We start from the raw sequence: 27,834 nt of genomic DNA, 5'->3' as shown, positions 1-27,834 counted from the left end.
AAACAACCAACCAAACAAAAACCTACCAGGATAAAAAGAAAAAGCACAAGAAACACACACAAGACCCATAAAATCATGAAGTCTGAAACCATAATATACAAGCAAGAGACTAGTAAATAACATGTGCCCAAACAAAGCAATTTGAGACAAAAAGTCTATAAAAATACCACTGAGTTCATTTTGCATTGGCCTTGTACTGCTGGGCATGAGGCCTCCTACCCATTAAGTTTGACTAATACACCTAGTGAGATTCCATTGGAGAAAATGAATTTTTCCTTTTGCAAGCAGATGTCAATTGGAGATAACTTCTTGGCTAGGGATGGGAGCTCATGTCCCCTCCTCTCCCAGCACTGGGACCCTGTCTGGCTAGAACCTGAGTGAGCCCTATCAGTGCATGTTGCCATAGTCTGTGTGAGTTCACTTGTGTGTCAGTCCTGCTGTGTCTGAAGATGGGGAAGATCTAGAAGGAGTTGGGGGAGGGGAGACCGTGATCAGAAGATATTGTATGAAAAAAAATATTTTCAATAAAAAGAGAAAGGAAGAAAACCCCCAAAGGAAACCAGACCCTGGGTGCTGGCTCACCAGGCAGGTGCTGACTTTGCCCTTTGGAGAAATTTCCTCTTAAAGTCTACAAAGCAGCAGATACAGGAGCCAATGGGCCCTACCCATGGCCCTCATTAGGGACCCTAAGTGCTCTGTTCCTTCTAGGCCTTTTGTCAAACAGATTCAGCCACTAACTGCTAGAAGGAGCAGTACTAAGCCCCTTGGTTCTAGGTCTTCCCTAGTGGAGGGCTGAGCTGTAACAAGCTCTTGCAGGTAATGGCGTTTGGTGAATGGACTTAGTTATTCCTCACAACAATTTGTATCTCTGTTATAAACATGGGGCCACTGATATGGATAAAGAAACACAGCAAAATAACAAAGAAACAGCAGAATAACCCGCCTACAAGTGGAAGGCTGTCAGGACAGGATCCAGACACCAGTCACCTAAACTCTTAGACCTGGATCATAACTTCCATGTTAAACAGCCTTGGAAGCCTCGAAGGCCACCTTGCTCACTCTCTTTCTGTGGGTTTCCACACCCTTGAGATAAAATCCAAACTGACCAGCAGATTCGTAATCAGTATGGTGTTCAAGACTCTGCATGGCCTGGTCCTGCTCATCCCACCCTGTCACCTGACCCACTGCCACCACTGCCTCCTCACCTGCCACCCCTTTCCTGTCCCCCCTTTCCCTATCCTCCCGTTCCTGCCCCCCTTTCCCTATCCTCCCGTTCCTGTTCCCCCCTTTGCCTATCCTCCCTTTCCTGTCCCCCCAGCCTCGTTCCAAGCATTTGAGCATACAACTTCCTAAATCCTCTGGTTCCCTCAAACTTTGCTCCTGCCTCTCCATCTGCCCAGATTCCCTCATCACCGTTCTAGAACTGTCACCGTTCTAGAACGCAGGACTGGCACAGGACCCTTCAAGAATCTCTGTGCAGGGCTCCTGCTCTCCAACTGCTCCTATCCACTCAGCTCTCTCCTGAGCCCAGCTGCCAGCCCCTTGTGACAAGGTCTGGCTCCCTGCCTATCCCAGGACCAGTGGTTAGCAGGAAGCCTGCTCTCACCAAAGGCACTCAATAAAAACTGGCAAAAATAGGAAGCAGGCAGAAAGGACAAGAGCATGATGGAGAGATAGACAGAGAAATGCGAGATATGATTTTCCATTTTTAAATCATCAGCTCTTCGTTCCCAATAAGCACTAATTAAACTGCTCAACACCCTTGGGTCTGCAGCTCTGCAGTCCTCAATTAAATGGCTCTTTTCGTGACTGTTTCCCCTGCCAAACCTCTGTTCGAAGGCCTCTGTGTTCACCAGGGGGTCTGGAGACAGGAACAAAAGGGCTGTGCATTTTCTTAAAACAGCAGAGAAGGCGAAGGTTCCCCTGTGCATTCACTCCCCGACACAGCAGTGCACACTCTGCACCCAAAACACAGAGAAGAAGTCTGTGACAGAGAAAGGCACCTTATTAAGGAAAAGAGTCCCAGGGCAAGGAGCAGACAGATGAAGGCCTGACGGAGACAAGCACAGACCCACTTAACGGGAGCTAGCAAGCAGCTCACAGGGAGGCCGGGCTCAGAAGCCCATGGACAGCTGACAGGTGCTAATCACTGCCTCAACCTCAGAGACTGCCATTAAAGGGTCAGGGCTTAGGGCCTGACAGCTGCCATGAAGAGCTGCTGAGGGCGGGAAGTGTAGACTGGGGCTGGCTGCCTTCAAAATCTTGGGGCCCCCAGGGTGCCTCCAATCTTACAGCAAAGGAGAAAGATTGTCACGTAAGCATGTGGGGGGGCACATCCAGAGTGAAAAGCGAGGTAGGGCCAACACACACAGCACCTGGCAGCTCCCCCTTCACTGAGCATGTGTCTCCATCACTTACATTCCTGTGCTACCCGAGAAAGCCAGGTGGCCCCAGGACAATGGGTGGCCCCCATGCAGCTAGCTGGACAAGATGTCAGAGTCACAGACAACTGGGTGTGAGAGACAAGAAAGCTTGGGCTCCGGGCACCCTGGTATTCAAACACTTCATTCAAGCCAAACCTTGCAGGAGTCTAAATGAAGGAGAGGAAACTGAGGCTGCTTCCTTTTGGAAGCAACTGCGAGGGACTCCAGTGGGTGCAGGCCAGTCTCTGAGATGGCTTCATGGGGTCTCAGGAGTTCAGGCTAGAAGTCACTCATATCTGTGTTGTGCAGATATGGCAAGTATGGTTCAGAGGGGCCAGGTAATTTGTCCAAGGTCACACAGCAAAGGCAAGAGACTCAAGAGCAAGACTCAAGTTATCTGTTAGTTCAAATTCTCCTGCCCCAGTACCAGCCCTTACACCCTGCTCTGCCTTCCTCCCCATACGCAAATCCCAGAAGAGAGCAGGAGCCTGGATCGGGGAACCAGTAACCAAGTGTTGCTGGACCTTATGAGGTGTGTTCACACCCAAGCACTCGGAGACAGCCCTGCTAAAACCACCGGCTCTGCACCTACCACTACGACTGACCCCAGCAGTCAGATCAGCAGAGGCTCCCATGCCCGGGAACTTTCTCGGACCCCTCTGCACCTCCTTTTCTATTCTCCCACGGGTCTAGCAGCACTGAATTCAGGGTTGCCTGCCATCCTGTTCTTCTCCAATTTGCTCAGTTTGTCCCTATACAGTATTTGTGTGCGGTGTTTAAAGTGCCGTTGGCTGTACTTTTCCAGTTTATCTCAGAAGTCTGCACGGAGAGGGGCCAGAGCTTCATTACAGAAGTTGGACAGGACTCCACAAACCATGTACAAGGCACAAATAGAGCAGTGATTTTCCTGGTCCCCTCGACAGAGCCGGCTGCTGTATCGTGTGCCGTAAACAACGTGAGCGGAGGACATTCTGCAGGCTTATCTCACTCCCTCACAAAATCAAAAGGAAAAATACGTTGCAATAAAAAGAAAAATGGGAAACCAGGATTCCAGATTTGTTTAAAACTTAATTAAACCTGAAAGGTTTGTGGAGCTCATTCATTTCTTTTGTAGCCCAGCAGCACAAGGTTTCCATTCCGCAGCACCAGTGGGATAATAAAAACCCGATGCTGTTTTCACCGCCATAATAAGTAGTGTACAATAAAGTTAGAACAAAGTATTTCCTTGAAATAGACAAGTAAAAAATGGAAACATGTGTACCATAAAATTCAGGAGAGGCATTAAAAACTGTGTAAAATTTTTAAAATTAAATATTTAATTGTGTCCACTAACACTACTTTCATTCTCATCTGGAAAAATGTCTTAACAGTAAGTACACAGGCATGACTTTATATCTCTCCCAGGTAATCCTCTGAATTGACAAGTTTAAAAGAGACGGAGCGTCTTCTTTACAATGGAAGCTGAACATGCAATTAAACTGAACAGGAAGCCGGTAGCTCAGCTTGGCAGTGAGAGAGCAACTGCCCCCACCCCCACCCCGTCAATTCCATGTCATAAGCATCTACTGGAAAGACAATGCCTTGCACTCTCCACAGGCTAGCAATCCTAGACGAGTCATATTAAAGATGATCATAGGGACTGGTGTTAGATTACCCACACCAGACACAACAAATGGAGCCAGGAGCGGGCTGTGCATGGATTGCTGGCTGCCCAGAACCAGGGGATGAGTGGGCGCACCCACACGCCCACCTGGTGAGCATTTCAGGAGCGCGAAGAGCAACTGTTGGGTAAGGTAAGAGGGTCAGTCCTTCTGCTGAAAGACAGACGACTGGCTGAAAGAACTTTCAAGACTCCAAACATCTTTAGCTTGTGCTGCAGAGAGCAAATGCTCCAGCCAATGCCAAGGGTGATCCTCATATCTGTTTCTTTCCCATGGGTTACTTCAATGGGAATTAAAGAATATTTAACTAATATCTATGTGTCTCCCCCACAAAGTCTCCATAAGCACCTTGAGGTGCTGCATCTAATTCATCTTGGTGACCCCAGAACAGTACCAACCACACACAGTGGAACCCCAAATATGGAAGAGCAGGATGGATAATGAGTATCTCATTTAATGTGTAAATAGCAGATGCCTGTATGTTGGATAATGTCAGTCAAACTCCTTGGCATCTGGACATCATGTCAATACACAGATGCATCAATGGTAATACTTCTTTTCTTTTGGCCACAACATTAAATCTCCTGATGGACAGGACAGAGGAGTTTTTATTCCTAGTCTAGACCAGCAACTTCTGCTCAGTCATTTGGACTTTTATAAGAACAGTCATAGGAAGCCAGCATATGTAAGGCTGGCTTCACACTCAGGATCTCAGACACGCAGGACAGAATGTTCGCTCTCAACACTTCTGTTTAATATGGCACTGTGATTTCTAGCAACGTCAATTATCCTGTGTATCTCCCCACAATGTCTCTATGAGCACCTCAGAGTGCCTTATCTAATTCATCTTGGTGATGAGATGAAATGAGAGAGGAAAAGAAAGAAAGGAAGGAAGGAGGGAGGGAGGGAGGAAGGAAGGGAGGAAGGAAGGAAGGAAGGAAGGAAGGAAGGAAGGAAGGAAGGAAGGAAGGAAGGAAAGAAGGAAGGAAGGAAGGCAGATCTATGAGAAAGATGATAAAATATTCCCATTTGTAGATGGCATGATGTTGTATCTAGAAAATCTTAATGAATTCATTAAAACATTACTAGAGCTAATGAATGAGGCCAACAAGGTTTCAGAATGCAAGATCAAAACACAAAAATCAACTGTATTTCTATGTGTTAACAAAGAACAACCTCAAATAAAATTGACATCTTCACACACACTGCACCAATAAATAAATAAACAGCTAAGTAGATAAATAAATAAGATGCCGAAGAATTTAACAATGGAGCTTCAAAGCTTGTAAAACAGAAATCATAGAAGACAGATGAAAAACCTTAAAGAAGGGTGAGTCTGATAACAGAGTTTAACCCTGGAGCCCATTGGAAGGAGAGAAGTCATTCAACAAGGTGACCTCTGACCTCCATGCGTGCCTTGGCATTCCCATTTGCACACACACACACACACACACACACACACACACACACACACACACACACACGATAAGTAAACGTTTCTAAGTTGTAAAGGGATGTAAAGATGCACACAGTAACTGGATATGTCAGTCAGCTTTTTTCCGCTGTGCCACATTCCTAGGATTAGACGTTAAGGGAGGCCGGACTCCGGGGCTCAGGGTTGCAGAGGTGCTGTCCAGGGCTAGCTCTGTGGCTTCGGGGTCTGAGGTGAATGAGAACATCACAGTCAAGACCACGGGGTAAAGCAAAGCTGCTCCACTTTGGTAGCCAAGAAGAGGAGAGGTGAAGAGTGTGGGGGAGAGCAAGGGAATGTGTGTGCACTTGTGTGTGTGTGTGTGTGTGTGTGTGTGTGTGTGTGTGTGTGTACATACACACAACTCTACCGTGAAAATGCCAGGAACCCAAATTTTTAAATGACACATAGTTAACCTGACATTTACCTAATGAAGATTCAGCTTTTGTACATGAAAATACCCTCAGTGTCATCAGCTGTAAACGTCCGTTAAAGCCACTGGCAGTGATGAGGATGACCCTGCACCCCCGGCGCACAGCGGGTGGAAAGAGAAGTGGGCCAGCCATTTGGGGACAACAGTGACAGTTCCTCAAAGAGCTAACCATAGATCTACCCACCACATGATCCAGAGCTGTTAACCTCCCTATATGCAGGTGTAAGAGAATGGACAACATAAGTCCGCATAAAAATTTGTTCATGGATGTTCAGAGAACCATTAATCATAATAGTTGAAAGGTGGAAGGGATCCAACTGTCCACAAACTGATAAACAAAATGTATCACTTCCATGCAAAGGAATATTACTCAGACATCAAAAGGAAGAATAAATGGACTTACTATATCTTAAAATCATTACAAATGGTTTTTTGTTTTTTTTTTTTTTAATTGTTGCTGCCTTCTAAGCCATGGCTGTCCGAATCTGCAACTCTGTTGATATCAGCAGCAGTTAGGCTGCAAGGGTCACAGCTGGAGGGAAATCTGGTCCCTCCGGCTCCAACTCTTGCAAATCTAGGAGGGGAACTTAATTAAACCTCTGTCCCTCTAAAGAACTCAGGATTCAAAGGTTACGGTGGAATTCTGCTCTTCAGAGAGACTGAATAGCAAGTAGCTTCCCTGCTCTCCTTGCTCTCTTCCTCCAAAAAGCCCTTGTGCTTCTGCTCGCCCTCCTTATAAACCCTTTCTCACCTGGCTCCTCCCTACCACTTCCTGTCAGCTGGTTGCTGACTCAGCCTCCTACCGCAGGTGAATTTTAGTTCATCAAACACATCTTTGCATCATTAAACAAATGTTCCAGAGCATAAACAAAAGTAACTTGAAATAATATTCTTATACATATACACATGCACATGTGTGTTCACAAATAAACAAGAAAATGCATCTTTTTTTTCTTTTTTTTGGGGGGTGGGTTTCTAGACAGGGTTTCTCTGTGTAGCTTTGGCACCTTTCCTGGAACTCACTCTGTAGCCCAGGCTGGCCTCGAACTCACAGAGATCTGCCTGCCTCTGCCTCCCGAGTGCTGGGATTAAAGGTTTGCACCACCACTGCCCGGCAATATAGCACATCTTAAAAACAAAGAAGCAAATGAAAATTGAAGGTGGCCCAGGAGTCACCCACTCACTCTAATTGAGGTTTCCTGTGGTCCTGGTAGCCGTAGGAGCAGGACCTACAATCTCCTTCACCCAGGCTGCACCTCAGTACCCCAGGCTAGGGAGGTGGAGGAGGAGAGGGCACCCCCAGCCAGGCAAGAACACCACTCTACTTGCTTCGAGTTCAGCAGCTTCTGCCATGAAGCGCTCTCCAGTTATTGCACACTTTGATGGATTACCAGAGTGATGACGTGGAGGCGTCTGTTCTTTTTTGTCCAGATTTACAGCAGCCTTGGAGGAAAGAAGATGTGCCTATCTCCTCCAACTACAGAAGCCCTACCTCTTAACACAGACCTAAAAAATCAACATCCTGTTACGGAGGAGGCTTGAGAACGAGGCTTCTCAAACTAGGCAGCAAGATAGAGCAGTCCATGCCTTCTGAAAGACAATGTGGAGATATGTATCCAAAGCCTTAAAAAACCTTCTCTTTGCTCAGTTATGACACTTTCAGCAACTTATTCCAAGAGAATAATGGTGGGTGCATTCAGAGGTTGGACTATAAGAATGCACCTGGCAGAGCTGTTTATAACAGCAACAAGCCGAATGGAAGCTTTGAGAGCAACTTGATCCATCCTCACGATGACACGGACCATCAGCCAAGGACAATGTGGGAGGAAAGATTCCATGGCACCAGAAATATTCATTAAGTGTTAAGCTTAAAAGTGAGTTTTAATACAGTATGAAAGGTCGCATTTCATTTTTATGATATATATGTAGACATATACACATATATGCTTAGAATGATAATTATAATGACTATGATGAAGACGAAAGTCAGGACTCTGTGAAGGAAAACATGCAGTTGGGATTAGAAACTGTTATGTCATGTTTTAATAATGAACACATATCATTACGGTAATAAAAAATAAAAAAATTGTTTTTTAAAAAAGGCAAAATCATAATAAGACAAGAATATTTATACTTATCACTTGAAATAAAATTATCACTATAATTATTTTTTCTTTTAGTTCCAAGTTTCCTAGCCGCCAAGGCAAAAATGAACACAAAGAATTCCATAGCTTCCCATTGTTTTATCAGCTAGTCATCTGGCACTAGATTCTAGGAAGAACTGATGCTGTCTGCTCTTATGTTACACTAACAGCCACCCTCTGTAGGCACAGCAATGGGTCTCTCATAACCTTCACCTTGTTCTAATTCTTCTGGCAGCTGACGAAGACCTGGCTCCCAACTGTGCTAAGGAGCTAACAACATACACTGCCTCCTCTGTAGAGTGCACCCATCCCTGTTTTCCAGCACACAGGGCCAGCATGATGCCATGTTTTCAACATCCATCTAGGAGCATCCAGCTTTTACACAGTCCTGTGGCGTTGGTGCTTTTCACTGTGAATAAGAACGCTTGGTCGACCTCACCAGTGAGACAGGTCATTAAGAGTCATAATGTGCTCTGAGAACAAGTTTTCTTAGCAATGCATCTGCTGAAGGGCCCCCTGACTAGAGAGAGCAAACAAAATTAGGCCAGAGCCTAGGGGTGTTCACTGGACAAAATGTCACAAGAGCTTCAAGGGCTAGAGCACCCAGCCCTGAAGTGGCCCCCAGTACCTTGAGTATCACCCTTACAAGCAACCAACAAACTACACTTGTCTGAGTTAGGGTACCTAAAGGATCACACACGGTGGGATGGAGGAGTGAGGGGTCAAGTCCATTGCCTTCTGTGGGCTGTGATTACAGGAGCAGTCTAAATTAGATTTCCCCTTTCAACTTAACCTCTGTCTTCACTCAAACCCCATGGCTCCAAGTCCTAGGATGACAAAGCTTGGATACTTCTAAAACAGCTCTCTTCTCTGTCATATCTCCTCTGCTTCAAGTACCCTCTTCTCCATATGTCCCACATGTATCTTCAAGCCCCCAATTGGGCTGTCTCCTGTCCAAGAACATGCACTTTCTTATGTATGTGACTTCCAAGAGAACTCACCCACTGATGACCCGTTGACACTCATCATGCATAATCATGAATTCTCACACAGGCCGGGCTATGACATGTCACGGGAGCTCTCACTCACTCTTCCCACAGTGCCTGGTACATTAAACTGGCCAGGATAGGGAGGAATCTCAAAACACTGCTGGAAGAAGCACATATACCAAACCCAAGAGTGTTTTGAGGCAGCAGGGGGACTGATCTGAACATTTCAATAGCTTGAGGAGAGCTGGGCTGGACAGGTATTTTTCATTCTGCAAGAAGGAACATAATGGTGCAGTGTAAAATGAATTCAAGAGTTCAGGACACATAAGGAGAGTAAGTACTGTTTCACAGAATGCTTGCCATGGGCACATGTGTTCATGCGTGTGTGTGTGTGTGTGTGTGTGTGTGTGTGTGTGTGTGTGTGTGTGTACCTACATAGGCACAAGATCACTGATTTCTTTCAAATAGTTTGCGTGGCAGAGAATGGTATGGCCCCTAAAAAACTTCACCCAATCCACTGATTGTCCTGAAGGGTATTAATGCAAGCATTGAAAAGCTGGAAGAGAACTCTTAAGTCCCCCGCCTCCATTCTGTAAAAGCATCATCCTAGATCACAGGCAATCCTACCACCGAGGCACTATGAGATGAGGAAAACAATCCCATGGGGTGGATCTATACAGTCTGAAGTTTCATTTGGCCATTTATATCAAAATACCACCCCCATGAAAGGGGAAGCAATATGTAATATTTAAAGCACAATTTCTCAGCCTAGATAAATGCCAGAATCACTCAAAGAATATTAAAAACATACTTATGACTATATCACAAAGGATATCTTCTAGGACTCTGGGGCCCGACACTTAATGCTTCCCAAATGAGACCCACTGGTTTCATGTTTTAGATGTGTAAGATGTACAGAGGTTTTATAGAATGCTGAGAGAAGAGAACCAATGCCAAGATTTTCCATGAAGACCACTAAAGAAATCAGGCTTAAAACACAAAGCTGGGGTTTTTGATTTTTGCTCAAAATGTGTAGAGCTGCAAGGGCATCATTCTCATGCTTATGCCAAACAAAAGGTCACACAAACTTCAAGTTCATAGCCTAAACAAATCCAGTGAACAACTGTCAGAAAGCAGACTAGCCTAATCCAAGGAGAAGTGTTACCCGTGGGGCAGTAAGCCGTGAGCATTTGTTTACCTGGGCAGATGCACCTGCAAGCCTCAAGAAACAGACACAAAGGAACTCAAGGGAAGAGCTGGGAGCACATGGAGACAGACCTCTCCCAGGCCCCACACAAAAAGGAGACCTGAGGGGAACAGTCACTGAGGAAGCCCAACCCCAAACACAAGGCCTTGGTAGAGGAACACAGAGTCTGGGGTATGGAAGTGCCTCAGATCTATAGCTGCAGGCTAGGCTGCCCAGGTCCTCACACAGAACAAAACACAGCAATGGGGAGGCCTGCCCAGGTCCAGGCAGAAGAATTACCTCTTTCTCCAATGTCCTACCAATGTCTAGTTCTCGACAACAAAAGAATCACAGGGCGTCTGAACAGCCATAAAGCAATCCACAGAAGTGAAAGAGATGTCATGTAGACATTGAAGCTATCAGGGAGAGAATGGAAAACAATCGTATTTATGAAAGACTCTAGTGGAATGAGTAGACAACATGATCATTTATCCATTTGGGAGAAATGGGTTATTTTAACAGCAATGGGGTGGGGTGGGGACCATAAAAAAAGAATCTATTGTGAAAAAATGCTCTCAACAGGGATTCTCTTAGAGTTCACACAGCCAAGTTAAGAAATAATAATAATGATAATAGTAATAATAATAGTGAACTTTAAAACAAGTGAATAGAAATTACCCAAACTAAAACAAGAAAAGCAAGCAGTGAACAAAGGAAACAGACCACAGTGGCCAAGACAGAAAGGTATACCAAAAACTGTAGCCTAACTATAACTGAAATTTCAGAAGGGGGTGGGGGAGAATAAAGAAAAAAAGAAAAGCTGCTGTGACTTTACCAAAATGAATGAAAGCTACAAACCACAAATCCAAGAAGTTTAAGAAAGCCGAGCTAGATAACTAGCAAGCATGTGCCTGCATACGGCAGTCTTGAGCATCCCCCACACCAGAGCCAAAAGCCTGAAAGCCAAAAGAGAAAGAAAATCTTAGATGCAAGGAGAGAAAATTCAATGCTAACTACAAAGGAACAGAGGAGGAAAACTTCTTGTCAAGAGGCCTGCAAACAAAAAAAGCAGTGAAGGGACATTTTTAAACGACTGCAGTGACAAACAGGCTGCGACTGGGAAGAATGTATCTATTTTTAATTGCTAACGCAGATAAGTGAATGTCTAAAACAAGAGTCAGCATAGCCTGCCAGTCCAACGCCGGCCTGTTTTAGTTTGAAAGATTAAAGTTGAACTGGTTGTTTCCTCTCTGTGACAGAAACAAAGCTAAGGAGCTTGCTCTCACCACACCCAAACGCGGTAGACTTCTTAGCCAGAACAGCGAAGCCAGAAAGACATCTGGACTGGAAAAGAAAACTACTGCTATTCACAGAGCGTGTGATTCTCTTTGTAAAAAAATCTGAGTGAATACACCAACAAATCTGCTACAACATACAAGAAGCAATTTCTGCAAGTTCACTGAATACAAATTCAATATGCCAAAATCAAGATTTCTATACAGTGACTGAAAACCCCAAAATTAAATACTTAAGGTATAAACATAGCAAAACCTTATGTACAAAACTATTTTTTTCTAAAATTTACCCCCAAAAAATCCAATGATAGAAACCAAAGACAAATTACTAGAGATAGATAGATAGATGATAGATAGATAGATAGATAGATAGATAGATAGATAGATAGATAGATAGATGGAGACAGAGATATGTAGATACCATATTTATAGATTGCAAGACTCAAACATTTTAACATGTCAATCAATTTACAGATTACCTGTAACCCCAGGGAACTTTTGTAGACATCGACAAGCTGATCCTACTATTCACATAGAAAGACAAAGGAACTAACAAAGCCATGCCATTAGTGGAAAAGAACAAACTGGTCAACGAGATTACCCACTTTCCAAAGGCCCCAAAGTAATCCAGTCCAGAGAGGGTAATATTTACACATAGTACGATGTTATATCAGCAGCATACAAGGGCTCCAGAATCAATGAATTGTTATATTTATGACATGTTTTATTTAATGTATTTAATACTCAAAGTTAAATAAAATAAAGTATATTTTAATCATTACATCTATCATCTCTATCATCTATTTATCTATCTATCCATCCATCCATCCATCTATCCATCATCCATCTATCTCTCTACCTATCTGAAGGTCTAAGAACAACCTGCTGAAGTCAGTTCTCTCCTTCCACCACGAGGGTCCCAGGAGTCAAGTTCAGGCTGTCCAGCTTGGCAGCAAGTGTCCTTACACACAGAGCCATCTTGCTGGCCCCTGGCTGATTTTCCTTTAAATACCCAAGGAAATTCAGTTGGGAAATGTTGATCCTTTTAACAGCCTGTGCTAAAATAATTGAGCTTATACATGCCCAAAAAGTCTTTGACCCATTTTCACACCTTACTAAAACTTAACTCAAGTTTAATCATAGACCTAAATGTAAAGCATGAATGTATGAAATTTATAAAGAAAAATAAGAGTGAACTCATGAGATAAATTCCATATAAATTCTTAGGAAAGGGACTAGTTTTCCAATGAGATAAGAATGGTTCTTTAAAATGCAGAAAAGATTATAATTGTCTAAGACTTCAAATTTTATTTTCTCACTATTCAAATAATGAGCCTGAGCATGAATGAGCACATCTGTAATGTAGCCACACTTCCTCTTTCTCTACCACCCAAACTAAACAATTCTGGTGCAAAATGATGAAAGGAATGGCCCTGTTTGCCCTTTGCTCATATTTCTTCACTCATTTCTCATCACCTGGTACTGTTTTGCAAGTCCCTATAGGAACAAAGTAAGATACAACAAAGAAAGAAATTGAGTTGAAAAGGGGAAAAAGCCAGGGGTTGTGGAGATGACTCAGTCAGGAAAGTGCTCGCCACTCAAGCATGAGAGTCTGGGTGCAACTCCCAGAACCCACACAAAAAGCCAGGTGCGGCGGTTGCACTTGTAATCCCAGTGTTGGGGAGGTGGGGACAGGCAGGTCCCTAGGGCTCACCACGCAGCCAAACCAGCAAGCCGAGGCCAGCAAGACCCTGTCTCAAACAAACAAGATGGGACTGTGTCTCACAAACAGTGTGGTTCCTGAGGCTGTCCTCGTGTGCATGTGTGCACTTGAGCACACACACACACACACACACACACACACACACACACACACACACACGACCACCTGCATAAAAACACAGGTGCCCATTAAAAGAAAAATAAAATACTCTAAGTAATTTGATATTTCACTGACCTCTAGGTGAACATTTGCCCTTTCTTGCCCCAAATCATACCTACTCAGGCCACAATTCTCTGCCAGAAATAAGACTTCCAGGATTGTGACCAGGCGTCCCAGTAACACTCTTAACCTGACCAACTCCCTTCTCAATACCTCACTGCTCAGCATCCAAAATGTTAGCTAAAACAGAGGTATGTCTCCTGCGGGGGACTGTAAGCTCCATGAGAACGACGCCATTCTCGTCTTTAAGGATTTTGGATTCCCCACACTTTAAACTGTGTGCAGCGCACAGTAGGTGCTTTGTGGGGTGAATACTGCCTGAGACTTCCCTCCACATCTGCACAGTGATCCTAACAAACACAGCTGAATGAGCTGGCCCTCCCCACCCCCTTCCTCCAGGATTAGTGAGCACTCAATTCTTCCCGAAGCTTCTGGATTAACTAGGTACTGAGGAGAGGGGATTGTGGGAAGAAGCTGCATTGTCCAGGTTCTGCAGCCGAACAACAAATGTCCATTGATACCCACCATGTCTGGTGGAAACAAGAAGCATCAGTCACCTAGCACTTCGGTGAAAACGGACAACACACATGACTTCAAAGCAGCACTGAGCACTGTCACTAAAGGTCACGCACTGAATTCAGGACAAGGAAGCCTGCTTCCTAATCCGGAATCTACCGCTAGCTGTTCACCAAGCCCCGGCCTGTTAGTTTGCAGGCAGGTAACAATGCTGAAACTGAGCCATGGCTTTGAGCAAGGGAGTGCTCTCAGGAGGACTCAGGAGGCCCTGGGCTAGGGTGGATCGCTAGGGGAAGACCATAGTCATCTGTGAGATTTTAGCTATACATGGCCCCTCCTGGAACTCCTCCAAAAGAGTGAGCCATTATCTCTCACTAAATGACAGTGATACATAGAAAACTGTCACTCATATGAAGGAGCATGGGGAGAGCTTACAGAGCCTTTTCCGGGTTTCCTGTGTGAGCTGTCTGACAAGTGGGCCTGTGACTCTGAGTGACACCATAGGGGTCCAACACAGGGCGCCCCTATCTTTCCCGCTAATGCTATGCTCGGCTCCTTTCCTGTCCCCCGGCCACATCCTCCACTTTTCCTCCTGGCCTGAACTCTAGATTTTCAGGAGCTATGACTGGGTGCCCACCCTTGCCTTGGCCCTCGCATGCAGACTTCTGATCGTATTAGACACAGAGCCCGGGGGAGATGAGCCCTACCCCAGCTCAGAAGAATTTCTGGCAAAGCCAAGCGCAGCTCCAGCTCTGCTGCTAAGGATTGCTCTAGGGGTAGGCTGCCCATTCCAGCCAATGTCACATGGCCAATGACAAGAATTGTAAGGGAAATTTAATTTTCTTATCTAAAAGAAGACTGAGGAATAAGCCCTGTCCTTCCCTCTGCTGTGGATACTATTATGTCAAGGAAGGCAATAGGACCTCTGGTCCCCGTGGAGGTCAGGGAAAACTTAGAGAAATTTCTAGAAGGCACCTAGAGCTATAAACTGTCCCTTCCCCACCCTCAGACATCCTGAGGGGAACAATAATGTGACCTAACTAAAGCAGCATATATTAAAGTGTGCCCTACCCTGTGACCGGGACAGTACCTCCACACCTTCTGCTCCGAAGCCTGTTCATTTCCAATTTAGAGCTAAACGACACTCTCCTTGGGAGGACTTCACAACGTCCCCAGTGAGACAATGTGTTATCTGCACATACACCTTTCCTCAAAGCATCCGACCTCACTCTTCACAGAGGCTCTGGTATGTGCTGGGAATTGACTAAACGAGGAATGATTGAATGACTAAAGCAGGGACTGAAAGCTGGAAATCCCAGCCCTGGCCCTGATGGGCTGGCACCTAGGCTGTCCACATGTATAAGCAAGGCCTCCTTGAAGTGTCCTCAAGGAAACATCGACACAGTGCAACACACAGTCCTATTTTTGGCTGCCCAGAAATGAACCTACTTCTTGAGAACAGGCCTCCAAATAGCCTACACTTGAGATGGGGCAGTCTATCCCAGTAGCTGAGCTAATCCTCCGTGGCATTGGTGGCATCTGGCTGATACAGGTCTACTCCAGTTATGGAAATCCATACCCTATCTGCTGAGATGGCTTGGACTTTACTGTGGTCCGGTGCACCAGGAAGGTCTGCTGAAGGATAGAATGTCGATCTCTCCCTCCCTCTCTCCTCCTTCCCTCCCCTCCTTCTCCCTTACTCCTTCAAAGATAGGCCTGAAGATGAGGTGCCAGCTCTATTGACCATCGCATACCAAAGAACACGTCAGCCTCGCGGGGAAAGAACTGAGATGCCCCCTGAAGAGAGCACTTGTCCTGGGAGCTCACAGGAGTGCCAATATCTCTCTATCCTCCAACTTTTCATTTGAAGGACCCAGTCAATTCCTGCATTGCACAAGGCAACTTTCAAGTCACCAAACCCGAATCCTAAAACGAATTCTGACAGTTCCCAATGGCAGGAGTGGGATGATTATACCCTTCTACAAGGGGGACATGTGCACTGACCCTCTCGATCTTGGCAGTTAGAACAGCCCCACCCCATCATCCCCTGCCGCCGCTGCCACTGCCACCATCAAATAGTCAGGATGGTGCCCACCCCTCCCAGGCACACAGGCACTACTATCACTTCCCCTCTGGATGTCTTCTGTTAAGAAAGATGCTGGGATCTCTGGAGACATGAAGTGTCGAATGTGTTAATACCTGAAGGATAAACATGGAGGAAAACACCTCAAGCATGCTAGGCACCTCATGGGCGTCAAATAATTTAAGGCCATCTGATGATTATAATGCCTATTTTATCTTTGAAGGAACAGGCTCAGAGAAGTTAAAGAGCTTGCTCAAGGTCACAGAGCTAGTAAGTGAACTGAAATTTAAACACTACTCCGGACTGCTCTTCCCACTTCATCACTCTGATCACCAGGCACCGGGAGGTGGGCAGCACCCCTTCACCCCACAACACCCCAGGGCACACAGGCCGGTGCGGACTTAGTACGTCTGCCCCCCTGGAATAAGGGCAGCCCCGCCAACCCGGCTTTACCGAAGCCTAGGGAACTAACCAATGTGTTGGTTAGTGATTTCACAGCCAAAGTAAAGCACCAGGCAGGGGAAGCGGCGGCTCCCGCGGGCGGGGAGGAAGCGCCGCAGAGGGAAGGGCGGGAGCTGGCTCGCACTTGGCGGTGCGGTCCGGCCCCAGCCCCAGCCGTAGCCTCCGGCCGCCGCGGAGTCACCGGGAGACCCGCGCAGCTCAGCCCGGCACGTCCAGATGTGGGCAGCTGCGCTCCCCTGCGCTCCCCCGCGGCTCCGAGAGTCCCGTGTTGGGTTCCGCGGGTCTTAGCGCAGCGCCCGCCGCAGCCGCTCGCCCCTCCCAGCCCCGGCTCTGCAGCCCCGCACGCGGCCACCCCGCAGAGCGCGGCCCGGCTCACCTACGCGGTCGCGGCCCGCGGACTCCCGGCGCCTCGCTCGGCTCCCAGCCTGGGCTCGCGGCACCCGCCCGGGGCTGGCGTTGGCCGGGACCGCGCGGGGCGGGGCGCGGCTCCTCCCAACCCCGAGCCACCTGGGGCGACCGGGAGGGGCGGGCAGACAGGTGAGAGCCTCCCGCGGGGAGGGGGGGGGGCGGTCCCGGGTGCTCGCTTGGGGACGCCGCCTGGATCCTGCGCCGGGTGGCACGAAGCCCAGCGAACGCGCGAGTAGGTCGCTTAATGCACCCGAGCAGAAGAGCTGTTCCCACCTAGCCTGGCCGGTTGGGAAAAACGCATAGACCCGCGCGGAGCAGTCAGACTAGAGGGATACTGCCGTCCTCACAGAGTGGGGTGCGAGTCCCTCAGAGGTGAAAACGGTGAAGCCAGGAACGCAACTTACTTCAGAAACAGAACTCGGGTCTTTTAGATCCTTCGATCCTACCCTTCTCATGCCTCACCCACCCCTCAAACGATGTCTCGTCCTCTTTTGAAAGAATGTGTTATGCTACAACTGAGAAAAATCCCGACTACGATGTCCTCCCCAGCTCTGGATAGTAAATCCAACCTTGCTTCTCTTCTGCTGAATCTCCAAAGCCTTGTACAAACCCAGAGCCCCCCAGGGCTCTACTGAAAGCAGAATGCCGGAGATATGGTCCCCTGCCCAGGCTGGCCCCAGCCTTACTCTGTGTTGTCATTTGAAAGCAAGCTTCCTGGCTTGCAGGCCACTGGCTGTATCCCTTTCCTTCCCAGCCCTTCCAACCAGACAGTTTGTAGGAGGCCTACACTCTCCGGATAACTGTGTAAGTGTTCAGGCAACTCTCTAACTTAGGAAGAGGTCGCAGGCAGAGGGACTCGCAGAACAGAATAGCCTGTCTGTCTGACTTCACCAGTGGGAACCGCCCCAGGAGGTGGTCTGAGGTCCAGGCCTGGATCTCCAAGGACAGTAGAGTGGCCTGGAACCCTCCGGTGCTTGGCGGGGCCTGCTACTAGGAAAAGCTGGCTGGAGGCTGATCTGTAGAAACTAGGCATGCATGTGGCCTCTAGAGGCCCATGGGACTCTGGGGGTCAAGGGGCACCTAAGCCAACGGCGATTACCGAGGTCCCTGACAGATTCCAAAAGAGTGGAACACTTTTGAAAGTTTTCCATTTAACAGACAGATGACCTTAACACACACTGAAGGTCTGTACAGTGCAGCTGTTCCCTCCCACATTGGCTTCATTTATGGAGTCCCAGAGGCATCTACTCCAAGCCTCAGAGATGGAAACCCGGCTCAGCTTTAAAGATGCACAGGGCCCATCCTTCTTGTAACTATTTCGGGGTCATTCCGTGACTGCATTCTAAACTTCCACGGCAAACACGGAAGGTGCTCTGCCAAGGTGATCACAGGGCCCAGTGGACCGCTCCATCCCTTCCCCTGACCACAGGCTCAACACTGCCAAGGCCTGGGCCCCTCCAGCATCAGTGGATCCTACACAAGGGAGTATTTAAGATCTGGTGCTACCTGCGCAGCCTGGTTACACTAGACAGGCCATCCTGGAAAAAAAAAAAAAGTTACAGAGGATGCCCCACCTAGGTGTGCCCAGCCACAGCTGCTTTTCCCCCATGGCAGATACCGAGGCTGGTGTCCCAGGGCGGAGCCACGGCAGGGCCTGCCCTATGGGTCAGCCACTTGCGCCAGCAGCTGGGGCTGAACAAAGGAGCCGCTCCAGGTCCCACCCAGGAGAAGCAGGCCCAGCCCTCTTTATGTTTTGGTTTCTGTCAGTGGAGCGTGTGATTTAAGATCCTCTGGTGTGTGTGTGTGTGTGATCATGGCTGGGACAGCCTTGGGAGTGATGCCACCCGGAAAGGCTGAAAACCTTCCAGAAAACACAATTCTACCCCAGAACCTTCCTTTCCCATTCCCCCTCCCCTTCCCCCTCCCCTTCCTCTCCCTACCTGCAGCATGTTTCTTTTTGTTTGGTTAGGAATATATATATACATACACACATATATAATAATTTTCATTATTACCGAGGCTTTTATACATGTCTACAATGAAACACTATCATATTCACCCATTCCCCCAAGTTCTCCCCCAATGCAGTCCCTTCCCGATTTCATGTTTTCTTTTCTTTTATTTCCCCTTCCTTTTTTCTTTTTGATGACCCACTAAATCCAGTTAGTGTTGCCCATATGTGTATGGGGGTGGGGTTATTCACTGAAGCATGGGAAATCTACCAGTGGCGACACATTCAAAAACAAAAGAATAATTGTCCTCCCCTGGCTGCCAAAAGCTCCTCAGGAGGGAGTGGGGCTGGGAGAGTACCTCCCCTCCCTGCGTTGGCTGTATTAACGGTGTGTAGGGTGTGTGCAGGGAACCACAGCTTGTAAGAGTTCATGAGTGCAGTAGCTACATCAAGGCGAGAAGTCTGCATTTCACAACGCCCTTCTCCATCATCTGGCTCTCACATTCTCTCCAATATTCCCTGAGCCAGGGAGGAGGGTACTGAAGAAGATGTCCCATTTAGGGATGAGTACTCAGTCACTTATTCTCAGCACTAGGACAAGTTCAGCGTGTTTCTTTAAAAAAAAAAAAAAAAAAAAAAAAAAAAAAACACACACATTTAAAAATTTTTATTTATTTATATATTTTATGTATGAGTGCTGTGTGTACACCTGCACGCCAGAAGAGGGCATCAGATCCCATTATAGATGGTTGTGCGGTCATGTGGTTGCTGAGAACTGAACTCAGGACCTCTGGAAGAACAGCCAGTGCTCTTAACCCCTGAGCCTTCTCTCCAGCCCACATGGTTCTTGATGGGCTATTTCTTCCACGTGAACAAGATGAAGCCCCAAAACTTGACAAGATTTCTGCTGGAACTTTGCTGAAAAGTAGCTTGTGAAACCTGGAGGTCTGATACTGCTGTGAGGGTGGGTGAAATAAAGCCTGGGAAACATTGGAGCGGTCCATTTGCATCAGGCTCAGGAAATGGAGCCCTGGCTGCCTTGCCTTGGCTCTGGCTGCCGGTGCAGAGAGCCCGCCTGTATCTACTAGATATTAAAGATCTGGAGAGAGCGACCAAACCACTGAAGGGTGTCTGAAGATTCTAGGATGAACCAGGTAATTCTTGCAAATGGATCAATTTAATACCCTTCTTCCCGATGTCTAGGGAAATTATATTTGAGTTCCATCTTTTTCTCAATCTCTAGTTCTCTGATGGAATAATAAAAGAAAAATTGAGGCAGGGAGATGGCTCAGTGTGTAAAGTGTTTGCTACTTGGCTTGAGGGCTTGAATTCAGATGCCCAGCACCCAAGGAGAAGTCAGGCATGGTCGCTTGGGTCTGTAACCCCAGAACTTGGGGAGGAGGTTAGGGGGCCAGAAACAGGGAGATTCTTACCTGATCGTTGAACTCTAGGTTCAGTGAGAGAGCCTATCACAAAATATAAGGTGGGTAGTAACTGAAGAAGACACCCAACATGGCCTCAGTACATGTGCATGAATGTCCCCTCCACACGACAAACCTGCACACACACATACACTACACACAAATAATAATAATAAAGTATGAATAAAAAGAGAAAATATCTGGGGCTGGAGAGATGGCTCAGAGGTTAAGAGCACTGGCTGCTCTTCCAGAGGTTCTGAGTTCAATTCCCAGCAGCCACATGGTGACTCACAACCATCTGTAATGAGATCTGGCGCCCTCTTCTGGAGGGCAAAGATACATGCAGACAGAACATTATACATAATAAATAAATATTGAGCCGGTCGGTGGTGGTGCACGCCTTTAATCCCAGCACTCAAGAGGCAGAGCCAGGCGGATCTCTGTGAGTTCGAGGCCAGCCTGGGCTACCAAGTGAGCTCCAGGAAAGGCACAAAGCTACACAGAGAAACCATGTCTCAAAAAACCAAAATAATAAATAAATAAATAAATAAATAAATAAATAAATAAATAACTCTTGAGAGAGAGAAAATATCTAAAAAGGGATAGAATCTTTTAAAACTGAGCCCCAGGGTGTGCTTTTGTCTTTGTTTTTGTATTGTTTGAGACAAAGTCCCTCTAGAATAACCCTAGCTACCCTGGAACTTTCTATGTAGACCAGCTAGCCTCGAACTCACAGAGATCTGCCTGTCTCTGCCTCCCGAGTGCTGGGATGAAAAGGTGTGCACCAACCACACTCTGCTCTTGGTACATTTTTTATTGAGACAATGTGTGTAGCATTCTGGGCACTGAGAAGCCACTCATTTAATTATAGTTAGCATGGGAGTACTATAGAGAAATATCCAGAAAGATTCAGGCCAGAAAGAACCAAGAATCTAGGATTTAGCTTCCATGGCTCTGGATCCAAGCATTTGAGTTTGAATGAGAAGTTGGGAGATGTAAAATACAATGATAACTAGCCTTTAATGAGTGGTTACTTTGTACCAGGCACTGATCTAAAGGCTCAGAGTCCTAAACCAGAACCCCAGACCCTGCAAATGGATTTGGTATTGTGGTGTTCTCTTCCTCCCCACTTAATTCCTTCTAATTACACTTAGCATCTGTAGATGAATTCTAAACAGCCTTATTAAATAAGAAACACAGAGCCAAATACAGAGGTAGTAGTCAAACAGATCAGATCAATAGCCATGACTAGCTTTAGCTCACCATCAGCAGTAGCTTCCCCAGAGAGAGCTTCTTCCTGTCTGACTTACGTTTTTATTGCCTTTATATTCTGTTCTGCCTTCTCATTGGCTCTAAGCCCAGACACATGACTTCCTCGTCACTGCCTGTCTATACAGACCTTCAGGTCTCTTTGGTTGGTATTGGGATTAAAGGCTTGTGTCACCACACTTGACTGTGTCCTTGACCACACAGAGACCCTGCCTGCCATGTGATCAGATTAAGGGCGTGTACTACCACTGCTTGACTTCTGCTTTTGGCTCAGTATGTGACCTCTGATGTCCAGACAAACTTTATTAACATACAAATAAAATCACATTTCAGTACAAATAAAATATCACTGCAAGCATCACTCTTGGAAGAGCTGAAACTAGTCAGTCACATGTTCATGTGACAAGTCTATGAAATGTGACACATGCCACACCCTCAGGACCAGTGAACACTGACCTAGGACTTCAGGGGTGGGGAGGAGTCGCGTTAATGCCATGCAGTTGTATGGTCCCCGCCTGGAGAACCACGTTCTTTCCTTGCTGGGTCTAAGCATGAATGGGGCTGCAGACACAGCAGGAGTGGTTATTAGAGCAACCTTTCCAGGGCTCCTGGGAATGTCAGCTGGAGAGTGATGGGGGGAAAAAATCCAGAATCATCTCTTACTGATTGTGAAACCTGCCACGTGTACCAAGGACAGCCAAAGATTGAGTTTCCTAAGATTTTTGATGTTAGAGTACTGATGTGGCAAAAAAAAAACAAGTTGAAGTAACCTTTCCAAAGTGCTTTGGGCATACATCTCACGTCCTAGGCCAGCCTGCAGAATTTTCAAGGTGGCACACTGTAGCTCTGTATCCTTGAGGAGACTTTAAAAAGATGAGATGGGCCCTCCTGAAGTGAGCAGAAACCAGCACTGCCATATCTTTCTGTCTGTCTCACTCTTCACAGTCCCACTGGGGACCAGAGGGAATTTGCTTGGCTGGTTAAAGTCCAGTGGCTGGGAACATCTTTCCTTTCCTTGAATTCAGAGCAGCATGGGAGCCTGGGCTGCCAACCGGGATCTGCTCACAGTTCTGGCAACAAGAACATTCAAATGCCTTTCGGTGTTCTGCTTGTCATTTTTTGAAGTCCTGGCAGTCAACCCCCAAGGCTCACAGGCACAGTGTCCCTCTGAGCTACATCACCAGCTCCTGGTGCTGTGTTCCTCAACCCACAAATCTGTTCTTGAGCACTCTGACTTATGTTAGTTTCAAAGGCAACCCAGATGCATCATCCCCATATTGGGTAAGTAGAGGAAGGACAGTTTTCCATACTAGTATGGAGAAGCTTCTTTGTGTAAAAAAAAAAAAGTTCTATAAATTCCCACTAATATTCCAGCCAGACACTTCCTCGGGAGCCTTTACAGCTGGCTCCTTCAGTTACACAGGCCTTTCCCACCATATTTTCTTTTCAGCATTGGAAGACCCTACATCACTTTACAGAGTGCTGCTGCCTAGATTGCAATTTGCTCTGAGAAGAATGAAGACTTGGTTTTTGTCTTGTTCCCCAATTCTGCTGAATGCAAGGTGGACGCTTGTCCCTCTTTGCTTTCTGTTGCTGTGTCAAACACCATGATCAGAAGCAACTTGGGGAGGAATGGGTTTATTTCATTCAGTTTACAGTTCATCACTGAGGGAAGTCAAGGCAGGAGCCTGGAGGTAGGAACTAAAGAAAAGACTATGGAGGAATGCCGCACACTGCCTTTCTCTCAAGGCTTGCTTGATTTGCTTTCTCATACAAGCCAGGACCACCTTCCCAGGGATGGCATCGCCCTACACCACCAGTGGGCTAGCCCTCCCACTTTAATCCTTGAACAAGAATATGCCCTATAGACATACGTACCTGTAGGCCAATCTGATGGAGGCAATTCCTCAACTGAGCTTCCCTCTGCCCAGATATGTTGACATTTGTGACAAGTTGACAAAAACCAACCAGTACTGTATTCAAATGTTTGTGGAAAGAATCTCAGAGTATGATGTAACACTATCAGTTACTGAGCCAGTGTTGGAGCCCACTAGGTTTCCTCGTGGCCGTACCCAGCAGGGCTGCATGGGAGGTTGGCTGGACCACGGGCCTGGGTACCAGGTGACTGTAAGGGTCTAACTAACAAGGGGGAGGTCTTTTGCTCCACCCTTGGAATTGTTATAAATAGACCTTTAGAATAAAGTTCTGGGCTGGTGGATAAGGATCCAGGCCCCCTCAAGTCTATCTTGCGTTTTCTCTCTGTTTTCTCTCCTCTTTCTAACTAAGTCTCTTATCCCGCATTCCTCAAAAGTCCCTCGGGTAAATAAATGTGGAGGCTAGTCCCCCACAAGCCAGGTGTTTGGAGCATTTAATTCACCAAGGGAGAGAGGCAGCTACTGGGATGCTATTCTAAATTGCCTAGAATCATTCTTCGCCCCCAAGATCCCTGGCCCATAGTACATACTCAACTAATGATGGTGGCAAGGCATTTCCACAACAGATGTCCATCTTGATGTGACCAGTCGTGTCAGAACGGCTTCCAGTGCTGTGGTGCTTTCTGTACTGCAAGTGCAGCTTTGATCTCAATGTGACAAACGTTGATGCAGCGGAACGAACCCTGAGGAGAAGCCCTTGTTCTGGGCCTGGACTCCTTCACTGACCACATGCATGAAGTGAGTGGGGCCATTTGACCTGAGTGGAACTAGATGGCTCTGCATGGTCCCTTCCCATCCTGCTGTTCTATCGTCTGCCAGGCGGTCCTCAGGTTGCCTCTCCACATTTGCTGAGGTGTTCTCTAAGAGTTCTTCAATTTATCTGCTCCACATAATTAAATGAAAGCCACTTTGAAAGGCACTGTTCATTTCATTTACAATTCTTGGGGGAATTTGGGAGTGGCACTCAGTAATAGCGACCAACCTGAACCTTTGAGATGGGCGAGTCAAAGGCTGTGGAATAATCCCTTTGTACATTGTGAAGATTTGTCACTGAGATTGGTTTAATAAGCAAGCTGACTGGCCAACAGCTTAACAGAGTAAGATTAGGCAGGAGAGCCAAACTGATAATGCTGAGAGGGTGGAGTCAGGAGTCACCAGCCAGACACACAGGGATCAGAAGATGAACATGCCATGCTAATAAAGGTATCATCATGTGACAAAGCACAAATAGAAATATGGGTTAACTTAAAATGTAAGAGTTAGCTAGTAATAAGCCTGAGCTATTGGCCAAGCATTTATAAGTAATATGCAACCTCTGAGTCAGTTATTTGGCTCCACTTATAATCAAGGACCATAATAGAGGAAACTTGCCCTCTGGAGTCTAAAGTATGACAAGATCAGGTCCCTCCGCCTCCTGGTACATGAGGTTTCTCATGGGTTTCCAGAGACAAGGCACACAGAACAAAGTCTGTGGCCACAGTTATCTCACAGATCAATGCACAGCAGCCCGTGGGCACAGGGTCTGGTGCAGTATGGTGGACAACTACCTGTGTCTGTGGAGTTGGGAAGGGAGTCCTCAGGTACCTGGTCTTGCTATAGAAAACATCTGAGATGCTGGCAGAGCAGAACATGCATTGTGTGCAACTTGGTTAAATGACTCCTGAGTGTCCCTAGTTTCCCTGTGAGGAACTTGCTAAACTCCTTCGGATATCCTGCTGGGATTTCATCTCCTGGCACTAACTGTGATTGCCAGGCTTCCTCCTCCATCCAAGGGAAACTGCATGGACTCCACCCACAATCCAAGGTCAGGTCTCAAATCCTGACAAGATCTCTGGGGTGAAAAGCCTCAAGGCACAGAATGGAAACTAGCCTGAAAGCTCACTGCAGTTACTTACAGTGCTCTGCCTATGTAACATCTTAATGGCTGCTTCTCCTCTAGCAGAAAGAGGGTGGAGAGGTGCAATTGTTTGTGTGGTGTGTCCCCACCCACCCCCATCCTCCCCCACCCCCGCTCCCCAACTCATATGCCAAAACTTAATCCCAGTGTGATGGTCTATGGAGCTGGGGCCTGTGGGAAGGTGTCTAAGTCACTATTCTGCTGCTGTGAAGACACGTGACCATGGCAACTCATAATTTAAAAAAGCATTTAATTGGTGCTCGCTTACAGTTCAGAGGTTTTAGCCCATTGCCATCTCATGGTGGCAAGCAGGCAGACATGGTGCTGGAGAAATAGTTGGGGGTTTTCCATTCTGATCCTTAGGTGGGGGGGGCGACTCTGGGCTTGGCATGGGCTTTTGAAACCTTAAATCCCATCCCCAACTCCCACCTTCTACCCCCCAGTCCCCCACCATGACACATTTCCTCCAACAAGGCCACACCTTCTAATCCTTTCAAATAGTGCCACTCCCTGGTGACCAAGCATTCAAATCTATGAGCCTATGGGGGACCATTCTCATTCAGACCACCACAGAAGGCAACTAGGTTGCTAGATTGGAGTCCTCATGAATGGGGCTAGTGCTCTTATGAAAAGATCTCCAGAGAACCCGTTTTGTGATGTTAAGACACCAGAGAAGTCAAAAGTAAGCAACTTGGAGGTTTTCACCAGACTCCATCCACCCTGGCATCCTGATCGTGGACACCCAGCCTCCAGAATAGTGAGAAATAGATGCATTATTTATGAGTCACCCAGTCCATGGCACTTCGTCACAGCACCCCCAGCTGACCAGAGAAGACTAAGGAAGCCTCTAGACAGAGGGCAAGAGATTTGACTTCACTGGGTGGAGGAAGTCAGTGCTTCCCAATGCCCCTTCTATGGTCTGTTCTTCTCCTAAGTGTTGGGGGAGATACATAGAAGGTAACAGCTGGAGTGCACGGTGAAAATGTCTTCTCCTAAAATGGCTGTGATAATAGCGCTCACTTCTATTGAAGCACCATTACAAAATACTTTCCTATGGATTCTCATTTGACCCCTACAACACAAAGAAATATACAGGCGGCAGTGAGCTAAATCTTAGTAATTTGGGTGTGTACATGAGGTCTTTGAGTCTGCAAAGTCAAACGCTTGCTTATGATCCTGTAGCTGGCCAAACAGAAACTCAGAGTTGGCTCCAGGGTCAAGTCCATCTTCCTTCCTATCATGGAATAATTCTGTAGAACTACTGCCCGATAATCTATACTCCAGGAGTATCTTGTATCTACAAGAACGCTGGAGCTAAGAGCTGGGGCTGGCGGAAGGAGTTAGCATCTCCTCAGCCAGACACTATCTGGAGCCAGTCTGCCCTGGCCAATCCTTAACAGCTCACGGGAAAAGTCCTCACAGGACAGGCACAGGTAGTGGGAGTTTGTGGCTAAGTGGGGAACGTGTAAGGGAACCCCACTTTATTTCCACCCCTTCCTGTAGTTGGACTTGCATGTACATGTGTGGTATGATTGGCATGTTTGCTTTTTCTAAAACTTAAGCCCTAAAATGAAATCCAATTAATCATTGTGACAGGCCAGGGGGTGGAGCCGCAGCTTTCAGCAGGGGCTGTCTGGGCTGCCTCTAGAACGCCTTCCATATCCATGGGGACGAGGGATCCACCGTCTACCAGCACTAGACCTTCTCTGGGAACCTTATTCCTACAGAATGTGTAAATTAGGGAAGGAGGGAGGGCAGGAGTGTGCTGGTCCTTTTGACTTAAGCAAAGAACTGTGTTTTTCGCTTTAAATGCAAAGATTATTGTCTTGAAGAGGAAAACACGCATGATGGTTCCTTTTTTAAAAACACACAGTTGGCACGTTCTGACAATGATTGATGCACTTCTGAGTGGGGTATGTACCAACAAAAGTCTGCCAGGGACAAGGGTGCTGCTGAAGTACAGCCTTCCTTTACAAGCCCAGAGCTCAGTGTCCACAGGCATCCTTGCGTCCCCCCTCCTTGCCATTCCAAGTCTTTTCTTGACTGGTTAAAGTGATTGAAATGATAAGGTCGTGTTCAATTCCTGTGAGAATTTACTCAAGTATAAAGTTTTGTATACATTTTTAATAAAAGGGGGGGCGGAGCTGGGGCTGGTTGCTGGTTATTTACCTATCTGTGAAACACACACATCCACAATCATTCTTCTGAGGGGCAGTTTTACTAGCTGTTGAGCATACAAGCCTTGGAACTAGATTTTAAGTCCTGGCTCCTTCTCTTGCCGGAAGTGAGAACCTGGACAAGCTACCTCACCTCTTTGTACCTTTCCTCACCCGTGAACAGAATCTAGCA

General features: G+C 46.8%; 1 protein-coding gene across 5 annotated transcripts in view; it reads right to left on the bottom strand.

The window, feature by feature from the left end:
• Window positions 1-17,070, bottom strand: part of Lypd6b (LY6/PLAUR domain containing 6B) — a 166,605-nt gene extending 149,535 nt beyond the window's left edge. For all 5 annotated transcript variants that reach the window (XM_037204755.1, XM_028879081.2, XM_028879223.2 and 2 more), the window contains exon 1: window positions 16,982-17,070. The gene's annotated coding sequence lies outside the window, so the exon portion shown is untranslated. The remainder of the gene's footprint in view (window positions 1-16,981) is intronic.
• Window positions 17,071-27,834: the final 10,764 nt, after the last annotated feature.

The sequence above is a fragment of the Peromyscus leucopus genome, chromosome 4 (genome assembly GCF_004664715.2).
Source record: "Peromyscus leucopus breed LL Stock chromosome 4, UCI_PerLeu_2.1, whole genome shotgun sequence".
NCBI lineage: Eukaryota > Metazoa > Chordata > Mammalia > Rodentia > Cricetidae > Peromyscus > Peromyscus leucopus.
The sequence above is the reverse complement of the archived record's forward strand: the minus strand, read 5'-3'. Positions and strand labels throughout refer to the sequence as shown.